Source organism: Centruroides vittatus, unplaced genomic scaffold, assembly GCF_030686945.1.
Source record: "Centruroides vittatus isolate TY-2023 unplaced genomic scaffold, ASM3068694v2 contig_206, whole genome shotgun sequence".
NCBI classification, from domain to species: Eukaryota; Metazoa; Arthropoda; class Arachnida; order Scorpiones; family Buthidae; genus Centruroides; species Centruroides vittatus.
The window spans coordinates 39359-54990 of record NW_027121276.1 but is presented as its reverse complement, the minus strand read 5'-3'; the positions used below and the strand labels follow the sequence as shown (position 1 = coordinate 54990).

Sequence of the window (15632 nt, the reverse complement as noted above, 5' to 3'; positions counted from 1 at the left end):
TCCTCCTACTGATAAATTGACACTGATACAAATCAATCTTCAGCGTGCAAAAGCAGCCACAACAGAAGCCATGCAAGTCGCCAACAACCACCAGGCAGACATTCTTATAATCCAGGAGCCATATTGTTTCAACAGAAAAATTGCCCTCTTTGGTAATCTTAACACACTTTATTATACTGACCCACTGGAAATTCCACATACTGGGTTCGTCATTATTAACAAAAAGTTGGACGCACAGATGTTAGGACAGCACTCAAATAGCTATTATACGACCATTCTTATCAAGCATCAAGACACAACGATTATCATTATTTCTTTTTATTGTTCTCCTTCAGAGGACATTTCCTCCCCCCTAGAAGACCTCCATCACACCATAAACCTGCTAAACAGTTATCCGATCATCATCGCCGGGGACTTCAACGCAAAATCGCAACTGTGGCATAGCCCCACACAAGACCCAAGGGGCTACAAGGTGGTTGAACTCCTTAACAGCTTAAGCCTTCAATCGTTAAATTCCAGCACCCTTCCTACCTACTCTTCTTCTACCGGTGAAAGCTGGATAGACATAACCATTGCGAACAAGACCCTCTTAAAGAACAACGTCTTTTGTAGCACACTTGACGAACATTCCGCAAGTGACCACAGCTACATTAAGATTGTATTAAACAATCACAGTGCGAACAAAGATATTCATATCAGACATAAAACAAACTGGACTCTCTACCAAAACTATATAAAGGCTCATTGGAACAGCGGGCCCCTCATGGAAATGAATAATACCACCGATCTAGACCAGACAATAAACAAACTACATAATATCATCCATGCAGCCTATCAATCGGCAACTACGGTCAGGGCTGAGAGGCAGTCGGCTCCCTGGTGGACGAGGGAAATCTCCCGTCAAAGGAAAACACTCAGGAAAGCTAGGAGAAAGTTCCGGAACGCGCAGGACCCAGGGAGAAGGGAAAATCTGCGTCAGAGCTACTTGGTCCTCTTCAGGGACTATAAAAGTCAAATCAACAAAGCCCGCACTGAGTCCTGGCGAAAATTTTGTACGGAAATCGGTAATAAGCCATGGACCACCCCGTATTATATAGCCAGGGGTAAAATAAAGAACACCCGTATCCCTAATAATAACCAAAACAACGTCAACATTGATACTTCGATCCATGATACCTATAACAGGATTATCAGCGTACTTTTTCCAATGGACGACCCTAACACGGACGACCACACACATTCTGCCATCAGGCAGAACTGCACTAACAGCCAAAACACAACAGAGGACGTCCCCTTCACCACTCAGGAGATCCATAAAGAATTCACCAGCCTGAAACTCAGAAAAGCCCCCGGACCAGATTGCATCACCCCGAAAATGGCCAAGCTCGCCTACGAAGCAATTCCTACCACTTTCCACATCATCATGAATAGGTGCCTCCACCTGGGGTTCTTTCCCAGCATGTGGAAAGTAGCCTCTATAAAACTCATCCCTAAGTGCAGCATCCCTAACAACCCTACGGACTACAGACCCATCTCGCTTCTCCCCGTGATTGGGAAAATTTTGGACGGCCTGATGGCTAACAGACTCCAATTTCACTGCGAGGCCAATCAGAGGATCAACAATAACCAATACGGTTTCCGGAAGGGTAGAAGCACTATTACGGCACTCGACAAAATAGTGACGCACATCCGCGAGGCAAAAAGTAGGGGAGAACACACCATGGTGGTCACCATCGACTTCAGGGGAGCCTTTGACCACGCATGGTGGCCCGCCATCCTCACGGCCATTAACGACACAGGTTGTCCCTCAAATCTGTTCAATCTGCTTAAAAGCTACTTAAGCAGCAGGACAATCACAGTCAAAAGCAACAATAATACCTACCTAAATAGAGCCATAAACAGAGGTTGCCCACAGGGCTCGAGGGCAGGGCCCTTCCTCTGGAATGTGATTTACAACAGCCTTTTAGAAATCAACGCTTCTATTCCGGACGATTATAATTGTTTAATACAGGGGTACGCAGACGATACTATCGTCGCCATTACTCACAAAAACCAAGAGGTGCTCCAAAAAAGAATGAATGACATCCTCCTAAATATCTCCCGTTGGAGTAAAAGAATGAAATTAAACATCAACCACGAAAAATGTATGTGTATAGTATTCCCAAAAACTACTCCTCTACAAAAAGGGCCAACCGTTAGGCTGGATGGAAAAAGGATTAAAAACCACAGTGAAATTAAATATCTCGGGGTGATTTTAGATAATAGGCTAACCTGGAAAAGTCACGTCTTCTATGCCTACGGAAAAGCCGTCAAAACTCTGCACGCTCTCACCTCTATAGCCAAAAACAACTGGGGATACAATAGCAAGACTCGCCGGCTCCTATATACTACTGTTATAAGCCCGATCCTGACATATGGATCAGAGATCTGGGGTACGGCGATAACCAAAGTGCACATTAAGAGGAAACTCCTCTCAGCCCAAAGACTTTCAGCAATAAACATCTGCAGAGCATACAAGACTGTTTCCACAGATGCCATCCTTACTATAGCAAACCTGATACCAATAGATCTCATTGTTAAAGAAAATGTGTGGCAATATTACCAAATTAAACTATCTCACCGGAAAATTTCCAACCAAAAGTTTACTGACATCATCAAGCAGCTGGAGGTTCAAAGTCCTGCCAGCCAAATTTCGAACAACTTAACAGACCATAATCTCGACCACAACCCTCAGCACTATGTCTTTCACCCAAGCTTCTCCATAGACGAACTGTTCTCCTTGGATGGGACTGGTGCTAATACGGGCCTTACTATTTTTACTGATGGCTCCAAGTCTGAACAGGGGGTGGGCTGCGCTCTGGTAGTTTACAACCACGATAGAACAATTTACCAGGCCCAATACAGGTTGGCTAACCACTGTACTGTCAACCAAGCTGAATCCTACGCCATCTTTAGAGCCATCAAATGGGTGGTTGACAATAAAGAAGTTCACAGCATCACCAAGGTAAACATTTATAGTGACAGTAGGGTGGCCCTACTTCAACTAAAAAATTTAAACATCAAGCTCAGAATCATACTCGACAGCACAAGTCTTATCATGACCCATAAAGACAACATTTTCTTCAGATTTATTTGGGTGAAAGGCCACTCAAACATAATGGGGAACGAGAAGGCCGACCAGCTAGCCCAGACTGCTTGTGCTAGAGCCTCGAACTGCTCTTTCGAGAACACCCCGCTCACCTGGCTCAAAAAGGAAATTAGGTCATACACCTGGAGATTTTGGCAGGAGAGGTGGGATAAAAGTACCACGGGTAGACTCACCTACCACTTCTTTCCCGACGTACAGCTTCGCAGTGCTAACAGCTTCTTGACTCCAACATTCCAGACGACCCAACTTCTGACCGGGCATGGAAACTTTAGAAGCTATCTCAACCGGTTTCTTCAAAAATCGGACGGGAAATGTACATGCAACCCAAACGAAGCTGAGGACCCCGAACATGTGATTTTTCGCTGCCCGAACTTCGCTCCACAAAGAAAAAAGTTAATTGACTCTGTACGCGAAGCCAACGAACTTTGGCCGTGCCACCTAAAGACCTTTGTAAAAAATAAAAAGTTATACAAAGCCTTCTGTAACTTCGCCTTAACCATCAAGGTGTTGGACTAGGGTTCTCCAGTGTTGTGTCGGGCTCAGCCTACAGCCGTCGTTATCTACAAAGGTTTTCCGATTGTATGTCCCTTTCTCTTGTAATGTACTGTATCATTTATTCTCTGATGCATTGTATCATATTATCAATAATAATTATTTGGGTCTGTATTCCTATATTTTAATTTTGTATTCTTAAAAATTTTATTTTTGTAATCCTAAAAATTTTTGACTGTAATCTCACCATTTTGTTTTATTCATGTTTTGTAATTCATTGTATTATTGCTATGTCTAAATTAATTTTGTACTGTATATATTCACGCATTGTATCTTACCTCATCCACTGTAGCTTAGTAATCGATGTATTTATTTTGTATTCTTTTGTATTTGTAAATGTTTTGTCTTTTAATAAATGCAATGCGGGCGCCCGTTGGATCCCACGAACCTACCTTCCCTTTTTACTTTCCTATATCACTTTCTTTTCACCTTCATCTGAAACTCTTCCCAAAACTTTTACTTCTTCTTTCATCTTCTTGTTCTAGGGCTATACCAATGAGTGCGGCCCTTACACGTTTCAAAAGTGAAAGTGTAGTATCATTAGTGGTAATTGTTGTATGTGTGTTATTATCAATGCTTGTTGCTGGATTATCCTGACAGGTTACATGATCTTTATTAATGTTAGATGTTTCTGTCTGTTGATGTATTTGATCAGCCACCTGTTGTTTGATAAGTTCAAGTGTTGTTTGTGGAATAAGGTTGTTTTGTATAATTGTTCTTTTTTGATCAACAACCCTTTGTTCGGTGACAGTGAGGTGAGGATATTGTTGTGTGAATCTATGGTGTAGTTGTTGTCTGTATGCTGTCATGTTTGTTTCGAGTTTTGTGATGGTGTAATAAGTACGGATGATAAACTCGTTTATTTCTACTGTCCATTTCATCCGTTGGCGTGGTTTTCCAGCCTTTGTGGTCTGTGGATGCATTGCCACAGAAACACCAAGGCTGGGTTGGTTCCTCACATCTGTTGAGGGCATTGCAGTAGCCATGCTTGAGCCGGTGCTGCTGTCGCCACCGGTAACCAGGGGAGACTGTGGCCTATTTTTCGAACGTGAGCCTCTGCCTAACCCACGAACGCGGACCTTGTTAACCCGGGCGACGTCCGAGCCGGTATCACATTTAGATCTGGTTACTACCATGATACATATCTCCGCAGAATGTGGGTGTGTGGTCACTCTTAGCTTCATTTCTCCCTATAGACCTTACTGGCATGGGTGTCCCTACCAGGAGCTTGTGCTCCAGCCTGCATTGCCCTATGGATCAGTAAAATTACTGGGCTCTCCCACCACGACCAGGTGGTGACCACGGGAGAGTTATTATTATTATTATTATTATTATTATCAACTCGTCTCGATTATATATATAGATTGACAGTTCAGTTCAGTTCAGTTATTTAATTAAAAAGATACCATAGGTACATAGATTGACAGTACAAGTTAATTACATCCCGACAAATTGAATGGAGAGCAGACTATATCAGACAAGGCATACTAGTTATGTTGATCAGCAAAACTGCGAAACAACTCAATGATCGTGCAGTGAAACTAAGACCGTTGGGTGTTGCATAATAATTGACAAAAACTGCCAACAACTGCAATAAATGCAATCGATTTGTTTCTAACAATACTCTTGCTGTCATAAAAACAACAATGTGCAAATCATGCAATAACCAAAAAGACTAACTTGAAATGAAATTCTATTCGGTCTAAGAGTGACTGTGTGGCATACTCGTTTTCAGTGTTTTACTTCATTTCTTAGGGAAAGCTATTTTTACACTAGAAAATGAAATGGAACACATAAATGCATATAAACCTAATTGTTGTGTTTTATTTTATATTATATACGTTAATTAAACTATTTATAAAAGGAATCATTTACTGATTCACGTGGTCGTCAGCGTTACAAAGTTTGTCGAAAGGTTACGACGGATTTCATTTATTCATACCCGCCATCGATAAACATCGAGGGAATGTCTTAATAGTTTTTTCTACAGAAAATTGGTCTTTATTTCGGTGCGAGACAAGTGTAGATAATCCGGAAACTTTCATGTCGCTAACTCGTTGGTAAAACACGAACCACGTGCTCGATGGTTTAATCCACTCGCACACTGAAGCGCTTCTTTCATATATAACAGAAACACTTCTTAAGATTATAGTAAATATAAAGACGTTAGTGGTTCGTCCGAAAAAATAACAGTTTGTTCGCTGTAAAGACACGAATTCTTTTGATCATTTTTATATTCCTTTGGTTATATATAACAGAAGAAAAAGAATGGCGATCGGTAAAGCACCAGCAAATCCACAAATTTTGTATACATTTTTGTCTCGGGAGACGTCGATAAATGGGAAAACTGTGGGTTTGTTTTGTATGTGTGAAGGAGCAATGAATTGGTTCACCCACTTTCATGGAAACGATTCCAGTACGTTTATCGAAAATGTCTATAGTTTTGCAGAAAAGTTTGGATACTACGAGATTGATGCTATTCAATTTTATTAGTTAAAGGTTGAGGGTGTGAGGTGATAGGAAAGTCGTGTGTCGTATCTCGAAAAGGGTCGGGCCCAACAAAGATTTTCATCGTTATCGGTATTTACACTCTTATTCTTATCTTATAAAACTAATTTCTACCTTGGAAATTAAGTTTTTGCACATTTTGTAAATTTATATCTTTTATATAAAAGATTTTCAAAAGAATATAATGAGATAACGCCACACGCAATTGTAAATGTTACCAAGAAAGTTAAGAAACTCCTTACTAGATTTTAAATTTTTTCACACACGCGTATCAGAAAATTTCATACAAATCGAAAAACAACATTAATTTTAATGTCATTTTTCAACAATGTTCTCGAAGTGACAATTTTTAATTGTTTGAATTGTTGAAGCAAAATGAAACGCTCTTTCGAAAGAATTCGTTCGCGATTTTATAGTGAGAAAATGAAGAGGAAAAGGTAAATTTCATCTAAAGCTACGATTACCAATGACAATTCTTTTATATTTATTTAACATTTCATTAATTTAATTATAATAGAGGTGATGGCGCTGATCCGGGCGGTCAGCAAAATTAGAATTACTGGATTAACAACGTAAGTTATTTAATTTCATTTATTAACTTCATATCTCTTTTTGATTAAAAGTCAATTAATAAGTCTTCCCTCGATTTTGAAATACGCATTAAGAACGACAATTATTATTATTTTCACTTTACGTAGAAATTCAACGATTTGCTTGCCAATGAGTGTTTCTCCGCTTACAAAAGAGATTCACCGTCGGAGGTGAAGAAAATTGGAGGATTTAAACAGTTCTTCAAAAGTGTATTTTGTAAACTTTTGCGCTGTTGTTGCGTAAAAGGAGAGACTTCCGATTCATCGGTAACACTCGAGTTTCTTCGCTTTTTTCTGTTTTTCAATTAACGAACTTTGCAACTAAAATATTTTATATTTACAGAAATGCGAATCGGACGATTTTGAATTTGGACTTAAACGTTTAGACAATTTCGAAGATAAGTACGAATTCCGAGAAATTGGTAATGGATCTTTCGGCACAGTCTATGTGGCTCGGTGTAAAAATTCCGACAGAACAATCGCTGTCAAAGCCATCGAGAAACGACCGTTTTTACTAAATCAGGTATGCATCGAGCCTCGTTTTCGGTATTCTTTCTATGAAAAAACAATACAATGTTTGGGCGTTGGTAGAATTAAAGAATGTACTACTTTATTTTATCTTTGGCACGTGAAGTGTGTACGGTTGACTGAAAAACCACAGTTCATTTATATAATATTGTTGTTAATACTTTTCAAAATATACCATAAACAACTAATACACAATATATTAATTTCGCATTTCGTATACCTTTTTATTTACAGGAATTCGACATTGTCACAGAAGGAATTGCTTGGCGCCGTGCTTCCAGTCATCCTCACATTGTCAGTTTTATTGGAAACTTCGAAACTGATATTAGGTAAGGTTTACGTTTTTTGATATTACTGATTCGTAATATGTTATATGTTTCGAGTAATAAACAATTCGCGCTCTTCAGTTACTGTTTCGTCTGTGATTATGTGGAAGGAAAGAATTTGACAGCCTTCTTAGAAATAAATGGAATATTATCGGAAACCCAAACTAAGAGGATCGGTGCACAACTCGCTTCGGCCATCGCTTATATTCACAAAAAAGGTGCTTTATCTAAATATATTCTTACGTATAAATTTCCTTACGTATATATACACTGTGTGACAAATTATTTTGCTTTCTCCGATAGGAATTATTCACAGAGAAATAAGCTCCAAATAAATCTTAATAGATAAGAACAACAAAGCGCATTTGATTGACTTTGGCCTGTGCACAGTAAGTATTGTACGCCTCTTCTTGTTCTTCTTCAACTGTACTTTTCTCGTGACGTGACGATTTTATTGTTTTCAGCTCGAACGCTGTCCAAACGAGTTCTGCGGCACTCTGTTTTATTTATGCCCAGAACTTCTTCAATGGAAGAAATACGGTAAGAAATGTTATTTACATTTAATGGATTTTTTATTTCTTTGTTTTATTGGTGAAATCAATGTATGGTTTACAGACGCTTACTGCGATTGGTGGGCGTTTGGAGTTGTATTGTATCAGAGTTTGGTGGGAAATACTTCGATGAACCGTTACCTGGAACAAATTATGACCATTGAGTATTTCCAGTCATTGCCGATAAACGAAAAAGTCCGAAGTAAGTATCGATTCAGAAGTCGTTAAGAAATAAAGGAAACGAGGATTAATATAAAAATATCATTGCAGTTGCCGAACAAGTGGAATTGACGTATCCTTTTGAACTACCGCAGGATGCCAAACAAACAATCCAGGATTTGTTACAGAAAGTAAGTTTATTATGCATTTTATGTAATTAATTTTCTGATATTTGTACTATACATTTTACTGAATCTTTTTATATGTCGTGTTGTTTTATTTTGATATATTACACGTTTCACATTTCCTTATATCATAATATCTAACATTTTTTTTACAATTAATGTTGTACGCCATCATTGGTTTTTTGAAACAAATGACTTTTAAAGTATTTTTTACTTAATCTCTTGACGATTAACTCATTACGGTTAATCGAACGTCGGATTACGGTTTTCAGTAACTGACTTAGTTACATTTTAATCATTGATAAGAAATTTAAAGTTATCGACGTATCACTTTTTACTTGTTTGTTTTATCGCAATTTCTCTGATATAGTTTAAGTAAGGTAATTGTATCGAGTAGTTGCGACGAGTGTAATTAATTATTGTCGTTGACAATTTCAGAATCCCGAGGAACGTCGTACAGAAGAAAGAATCGAAAATCACAAATTTTTCGACGATGTGCCGTGGCCTATAATGCCAAAGACTTAAATCATTATTTAAGAGAAGCACCGAATTGTTCGAAAGAATTATTTCTGTATTTGAAAGGATAATTTCATACTTTATTCGTTATAAATAAAGCTCGGTTAATTACTAATCGTTTCCGCACGATTTGATTGTGTTACTCGTCTGACATTTATGTGATCCGCATCTTAAATACATTATTATAAATGATATGTAATTAGGAATCACTCGGTGGCGTGATGTCCGTAAAAACCGTGCAAACGCAGCTTCCCTTGTTTTGTTTTAAATATAAATAGATATTGTGTTAGTGATTCTCGACCTTTTTTTGTTACGGAACACTTTTCGTAATTTAATAATTTGGCGGAACATAGCGTTACTTTGGTAAGTACCGCGGAACAACCAGTGACGTCATAATTGATTTTTAAACGAAGTTGGTGATTTTGGTATTTTCTACATGCCTTGGTAACTACCGTAACATTGGTTACAATTTTTAAACGCGCTCTAGGAACGTAGAACCGATTAAACTACTTGTCTGACCTCGCTTATGTACGAATATTTGCAGTGGGTACACACCAAAATGGCACAGTGGTTGAGAATCACTGTATTATGCGATTATATACATTTATTGTGTTATTATTTTAGCGTACTTTTATAAAAATTAACATGTTTATTATATCCGCATTATGTACTGTACTTTAAACTAAAAGTTTAAATAACACGGGAATATTTTCAAAACCGTTGCAAATTAAATGACTCTATGTCTACGACCATACATCAAACATCTACTTTGATGTTATTCAAAATAGAAAATAGAAAGCAATTTTCTGTACTTACATTCTGTAATCTTTATTTTATTATTAAATTACAATTATAACTATAACGAAAAAGTAGCCAAAATTTTCGCTACTAAACAGATGCATCTATTGTTCCTAGTTCTTAGAGGATATTTCAAAAATACAAGTATCAGGCCTACAAGTATCGTCTGCGAGTAGTAGTATCGTTTCGCCACCCATTAAAATTTTCACGCCACCCAATATTGGGGCGTGACCTATAGTTTGAAAAACGCCGATCTATCCCAATGTGCCATCAGCAATTAGACTGGTTCCGACAGGGAAAAACCTACCAATTCCAGTTCTCTTACGAACAGGTTTATGGAAGATGAGGAATCTTTCTCAATTCTGTGCATAGATAGAAGTTGCTGAAGATAAGCTGTCAACAGCTTACGACACGGAATATCAGTGTGACAAAAAAAAGACATTGCTGTTGTCTGCGTTGTTCGAAAGGAGCCGAGTAATATTACGTCATTTAAATTTGAGTTAAAAGGAAGCAGATATATTGGGGAGAAAAACGCCTGGCCAAAAACACAAAGAATTTCATTTATCGAAATTGTCAAAAACATTTTTCAAAGTATTTCACGACACGTGCTTCTTTGTAGATATTACTGCTGTTATATTCATAACATTCGTAAAATTTAACAAAGTTAATAGGTAATATAAGATTGTATTCTTCGTTTGAACAGGCCTGGCCAACCCGCGGCTCGTCACGTTAAATCGTGTGACCGCTAAGCGATATTATCAGAGGTAGGCAAGCGAGAGTACAGTGGGAGCCGAACTCTCGCTTGCCTACCCCCTCTCGCTGGGTGGAAATGTAGGTTTTGCAAATTTCATGGGAGCCGCAGTTCTGTACTGTCGTGGCGGATAGTATGGTAAGGAGCACAATTTTATTATATAATATAAATATAATATAAAACAAATATTGAATTTTATTAACAAACGTATTTTCACAGAATTACAAAAATAAAATTGTAAAAATAATAACAAAAAACAGAAATTAACGCTTTCAGCAAGAGCCGCATTTGCCCATGTCTGTTATATATCTATTAAAACTTTTGTTTACCGTTATGTGTAGGGGAGAGCGGAGCTAAAAGTTCTCGGAGTAAGTTGTTCCGATTGAAATAGCTCCACAAGGAAAAAAATATATATATAATTAGTAAATATGCCATGAAATCGAACGTTTCTGCGCACCGACGGCAGCTATCTTAATCAGGCCAGTGACGTCCGGTACATTGGAAAGAGAACCTGTACGTCGCTGATCCGCATAAGTAAATATTTTCGTGTTTGATATTTTTGGTATATCTGGCGAATTTAAATAATTAGCGATTAGTTGTTTGGTATTTTTATTCAAAAATATATCGAGTATCTTGATATACTACGCTAAAACCGTATATGTTTCGTAACCTAATCTAGTAGTTGCTGTTTTGAACCCATGTGTTATCGGGGCTAGATGTTCCCTTTTTTGGGGGCATGTTGTGACCTTGGAACAACTTGCCCCAGTTCATCTGTACCGGTAATGCAGTAAAAATAATGTTTTTTTCCTTTTGCAGTATGCGGACTTATATTCGGAAAACAACACGGGGGTTCTGTATCTCGAGAGTTAATGCAAAGAGCTTCAGATGCAGTTATTAAAGACGGTTAAAAAATAAAAACTGTTGCCAGAGAATTAGATATTTGTCATATGACGTTATATAGATTTGTAAAAAAGTTGAAATCTGGAGTAGAAAACGCTGCGATTGGCTACAAAAAAGTAAGATTGGTCTTTATTGAAGAACAGGAAAACAAGTTAGCAGAGTATTTGTTAAATGTAAGCTTTACTGACGAAAGACAAATCTTGGATCAGCCAGGGTCATCGGGAGTTGTAAATTTGCCTGCAATTTCTGGTGTTATACAAGAACTTGGAAAGGATGTTCCTTTCTCCCCATTTTTTTAAGTAAAAGTTTATAAATGTTGAAACGTAAAAATGTTTTCTTTATAATAAATTTAAGAAAAACAACTAATTATTGATAAGATATTATTGATTAGTCTTTAAATACATACTTAGTTAAATAAATTTTTGTTTTTTTTTACATCTTACACCTTCCATAGATCTCGTAACAACTTGCCCCACCCTGTTAACAACTAGCCCCGAACCGGGGTAAGTTGTTACTTTCCGACTTTAGGTATTGTATTATTAATTATAAAAAAACTTACAAAAAATCAACCCCAAAAACTGTATTTATAGCAAAGTTAGATATATTACTAAATTTTAATCTCTTAATACTTATGCTAGAATTATGTTTTCTTAACAAAATATAAGGTTGGTTAAAATACGGAACTTGTAGCTCCGCTCTCCCCTACATCAAAACAATTCAATAAATAAAAATTTGCATGTGTCGTTGTAGAAGCAGAGTGGTCGTGTGAAAAATGTTGAAAATTCAACACGGGCCGTTAACAATTTGGGCCGTTTTTCTAAATATGTGTGTACGTAATATACTGTTCTGTTCGATTTTACTTTTAAAAATTTCATTTATTTATTTTTTTCGTTAATAAGATAAATTTCAATTTTTAGTTGTAATATAGATATATGTGTAGGCCTTTATCGTTTTATCCGGCCCTACCCGAGTCCGAAGTTAAATTAGTCCAGCCGACCCGAGTCCAACACTACATTGGCCCGACTCGGCCCAAATACAAAGCATCCTAGGAAAAAATAATCAAAACAAACAAAATTAGTCATTTGTTTACGTTGCTAGAAACTATTCACCACTTCTTAGTGCTAAACTTTGAAAGCACGAGTTATTGTTTTTCCACCCAGCCACCAAAACGCTGATTGTAGTCATAACAGATTTAATGACTAATAATATCATTTCCTTTATTTTAGGTAGGTAAAAAAATCTTATTCAATAATAATTTCTTTATATTCCAAACGATTTAATTAAAAATAATATATTTTTTAAGTTCGGCTAACTAATTTTCAGTTTGCCGTTCAGTTACGATGGCGTCGATTGTAGATGGGCAACCCCGCGGCGTCGCACAAAATATTACAAAACATTATAACGCTATATAAAACAAAAATTATAAATACTGACATCGAGTCGTTCGTTTGTAATCGTACTAAATACCAAGAGCCCGCTTCGTAGATATATTCGATGCGAATAGAGTTGGCCCTTGGGTTGGTTCATTTTTGCGTTCTTCGGAGACGATAGAATTGCGTAGAAATGCGCATATACTTTCGAAGACCGTCCATACGCGCTTGACCCCTTTTCAAGACTAAATGCAGCCCGAGGGAGTATATGCGCATTCGTAAACAATTCTATCATCGTTTAATTAAAGACGCAAAAATAAACCAACCCAAGGGCCAACCGTAATTGCAAGGACTATCTGGTAATTTAACCCGACTACACTGCACATTCGATATAGAGCTGTAAAGTTTTACCAACGCTTTATAACGCATTCACTTTTTTGGATTCTTGCAAATTTTTACTATTAATCTACTGTGGTTTATCCAAATTATAGAAAAAGGTATGTTAAATATTTAAAATTTTACGAAAATAGAATTTTAAATATTCAAGTTAGAATTTCTGTTTAATTATAATGTTACTGTTAATTTCCAAGATTTAAATTAAAAATGTTTGAACTAGAAAATTATTAATAATTAAAAAACAATCCAGTCTTAGAACCCGACAGTAATAAATACAAATACAACTCGTGAAAACTTTTCAACTTCGCGTTACTTTCGATGCTGGACTGACTTTGAGGTTCGCACGCGGTTTTGTACAATGAAAGCTCGATGACACATATCTGATACGTTACATTCGCATCATTTCCAGTATACCTATGTTAATTTATCAATATATGAATAAATATTTGTGATTTACCCGTATTTTTTTTTCTTCTTATGTACGGCCCGTTGCACTTGGAAAGTTTCAAATGTGGCCCTCAGAAAAAGGTCGCGCTCTGAATTCTCTCTCATAACGGTTTAAATGGCTACGAACTGATAACTACGACTATTTTATTTATTTAATGTAAGTAGAAAATATTTTTGACAATTATTTCCTTTATACTACAAATTATTTAATTAAAAATAGTCTTTGATAGGTTCGGACAACTAGGATTTTACAAATTTGATAATAAATTGTTTTTTAAATTATTTTTTCCTTTCAGGTTAGTAAAAAATAGGTTATAGGTTATACATCACAAAATATATTTGGTATATAAATGGTTTGGTTCGATCCCTTATAATTTTTAATTTGCAGAATGGAACTACAGCGTGAGAAAAAAATAAAAATAATAATAATAATAATGCAAAGGGAGATCAAGAAAAGTTGAGACTAAAAAGAAAACGTGATTTGGAGTTAGTAGCTGGACAGTGCTACAGTATACGACGAATGTTTAATAAAACTTAAAATGCCAGTCTGAAAATATGTCTAACAAAGACGATGCGAATCAGCGAGGAAATATAAATAGAGACATTAGTATTCGAGAAAGTGAAAATCAAATCTGCAACTTCAACCGATGTAGATAATGTCGATAATGCTCGAACTGATCAACAGAAATTTGAGAAAGAGAGAAATAAAGAAATTTTGCAAGCAATGGAAGTCAAGTATCGTCTTCAAGTTTCTTCAAGTATCATCCGAAACAACCTGTTAAAAAACCACCGTTTAATACTAAAATTTATAATAGAAAAATAAATTGTCAAAATCATAAATATTAACATTTTGTGAAAAAATAACAAGTCGTACTGTTCGATCTGCATAGCATACGGACGACAATATTTTTATCAAAGGTTTTAGTAATTGGCATTACGTTCATCAATTTGTCGAAAGACGTGAGAAAAGCAAATTTCGTGACGAAAAGGCTGTTCGCCATTTCGTGCGTACGTTCAAGCGTGTTCGAGCATTACTATACAATTGAAACCCTTACGAAATGAAAAATACTTTTTAATTGTAATGTTGTAAAACGAATAATTGATATTATTAAATTGATTGGCAAAAGAGGGTTAAGTTATAGAAGCGAACGAAATAACGGTCTTTATACATTGGTCGATGACAATGTAAATCACGGAATTTTTAGAAATGATATTACTTTCGAGCAAATATGACGATATTTTGATGAAGCATTTGGATAATTGCATTGAGGAGAGTAAAAAATTTCACCAGTTAAATTTAGACAAGAGAATACGAGGACGTGGCAACTTAGTTACATTTTTATCAAAAACTACTGTAAACTACATACTTAAAGCGATATCGAAACTAACTGAAAACAAAATTTCGAAAGAAACGAGTGATGCTGGAACGTATAATATTCAGATTGACACCATACGAGATATAAGTGTTCGAGATCAATGCGCAATTATAGGGAGATACGTAAATAAATACATAAATGAGAGACTTTTAGTCATCGTCAGTAGGGAATCGTCAACGGGTGAAGCTTTTTACAATATTATAAAAGAAATACCAGAAAAAAATAATTTGGATGTTATAAAATGTATCGGATATTATACTGATGGTGCTAGTAATACGCGGGGGAAATATCGTGGGTTTTCTGCTTACACGCTAGAAGCTATCCCGGAGCAGCGTGTTCGTATATGGTGCTACGCTCGTGTTTTGCAATTTAGTTATTTCTGACATTTACATCATAGATTTCATCAAAGCTCATCGTATGGTTACGAATGCGATCGAATTATTAAAGGATATATCGCGAAGATTTAAAACGTTAACGAATATCCGATGGAACACTTAAACTCTCGCCTTTCGTAAATAAAAACCGACGCAA

General features: G+C 36.5%; 1 long non-coding RNA gene across 1 annotated transcript; it reads left to right on the top strand.

The window, feature by feature from the left end:
• Window positions 1-7212: 7212 nt before the first annotated feature.
• Window positions 7213-7864, top strand: LOC136970608 (uncharacterized). The gene is made up of 3 exons (XR_010880007.1): window positions 7213-7321; window positions 7561-7655; window positions 7734-7864. It is a non-coding gene; the product is annotated as an uncharacterized lncRNA (long non-coding RNA).
• Window positions 7865-15632: the final 7768 nt, after the last annotated feature.